Raw genomic sequence first — 2332 nt, forward strand, 5'->3', positions numbered from 1 at the left:
AGTGGCCCCCCCAGCTATCTTGGCCCGCATACCTTCTGGCACCCACCAGGAATGTTCTCATCCTCAAAATACTATGCAGCTCACAATATCAAACATTAACTAATCCTGTATAAAATACGTAATATCACTGTTAAAGGAAGATTCTGTACCTTCTGGCCCACTTCCCACTTCCTGTTGAAGGAAAATACTGTACCTTCTGGCCCACTTACCACTTCCTGTTGAAGGAAGATACTGTACCTTCTGGCCCACTTACCACTTCCTGTTGAAGGAAGATACTGTACCTTCTGGCCCACTTACCACTTCCTGTTGAAGGAAGATACTGTACCTTCTGGCCCACTTCCCACTTCCTGTTGAAGGAATATACTGTACCTTCTGGCCCACTTACCACTTCCTGTTGAAGGAATATACTGTACCTTCTGGCCCACTTCCCACTTCCTGTTGAAGGAAGATTCTGTACCTTCTGGCCCACTTACCACTTCCTGTTGAAGGAATATACTGTACCTTCTGGCCCACTTACCACTTCCTGTTGAAGGAAGATACTGTACCTTCTGGCTCACTTACCACTTCCTGTTGAAGGAAGATACTGTACCTTCTGGCCCACTTCCCACTTCCTGTTGAAGGAAGATACTGTACCTTCTGGCCCACTTCCCACTTCCTGTTGAAGGAAGATACTGTACCTTCTGGCCCACTTCCCACTTCCTGTTGAAGGAAGATACTGTACCTTCTGGCCCACTTACTACTTCCTGTTGAAGATAGATACTGTACCTTCTGGCCCACTTACCACTTCCTGTTGAAGGAAGATACTGTACCTTCTGGCCCACTTACCACTTCCTGTTGAAGGAAGATACTGTACCTTCTGGCCCACTTACTACTTCCTGTTGAAGGTAGATACTGTACCTTCTGGCCCACTTACTACTTCCTGTTGAAGGTAGATACTGTACCTTCTGGCCCACTTACCACTTCCTGTTGAAGGAAGATACTGTACCTTCTGGCCCACTTACTACTTCCTGTTGAAGGAAGATACTGTACCTTCTGGCCCACTTACCACTTCCTGTTGAAGGAAGATACTGTACCTTCTGGCCCACTTACTACTTCCTGTTGAAGGTAGATACTGTACCTTCTGGCCCACTTACCACTTCCTGTTGAAGGAAGATACTGTACCTTCTGGCCCACTTACCACTTCCTGTTGAAGGAAGATACTGTACCTTCTGGCCCACTTACCACTTCCTGTTGAAGGAAGATACTGTACCTTCTGGCCCACTTACCACTTCCTGTTGAAGGAAGATACTGTACCTTCTGGCCCACTTACCACTTCCTGTTGAAGGAAGATACTGTACCTTCTGGCCCACTTACCACTTCCTGTTGAAGGAAGATACTGTACCTTCTGGCCCACTTACCACTTCCTGTTGAAGGAAGATACTGTACCTTCTGGCCCACTTACCACTTCCTGTTGAAGGAAGATACTGTACCTTCTGGCCCACTTCCCACTTCCTGTTGAAGGAAGATACTGTACCTTCTGGCCCACTTACTACTTCCTGTTGAAGGAAGATACTATACCTTCTGGCCCACTTCCCACTTCCTGTTGAAGGAAGATACTATACCTTCTGGCCCACTTCCCACTTCCTGTTGAAGGAAGATACTGTACCTTCTGGCCCACTTACCACTTGCTTCAATGTTGGACAGACAACAACATATTTCTAGATGTTCCGAAACAAAGTAAAAACGCTCCTTGTTTTTAGTTTCTTGTTCCAAAATATTCTTCCCAATGACTGAACACAACAAGGCGGAGTCTACCATAGTCTGAGGGTGTGTCCCAAAAATTTATACTGAACAACAATATAAACACAACATGTAAAGTGTTGGTCCCATGTTTCATGAGCTGAAATAAAAAATCCCAGAAATTTTCCATATGCCCAAAAAGCTTATTTCTCTTCAATTTTGTGACCAAATTTGTTTACATCCCTGTTAGTGAGCATTTCTCCTTTGCCAAGATAATCCATCCACCTGACAGGTGTGGCATATCAAGAAGCTGATTTAACAGCATGATTATTACACAGGTGCACCTTGTGCTGGGGACAATAAAAGGCCACTCTAAAATGTGCAGTTTTATGCCACAGATGTCTCGAGTTTTTAGGGAGCGTGCAATTGTCATGCTGACTGCAGGAATGTCCAGCAGAGACGTTGCCAGAGAATTGAATGTTCATTTTTCTACTATAACCTTCCTCCAAAGTCGTTTTAGAAAATTTGGCAGTACGTCCAACCGGCCTCACAACCATGCCAGTCCAGGACCTCCCCATCTGGCTTCTTCACCTGCAGGGTTGTCTGAGACCAG

This window comes from Coregonus clupeaformis, chromosome 8 (assembly GCF_020615455.1).
Source record: "Coregonus clupeaformis isolate EN_2021a chromosome 8, ASM2061545v1, whole genome shotgun sequence".
Lineage (NCBI taxonomy): Eukaryota > Metazoa > Chordata > Actinopteri > Salmoniformes > Salmonidae > Coregonus > Coregonus clupeaformis.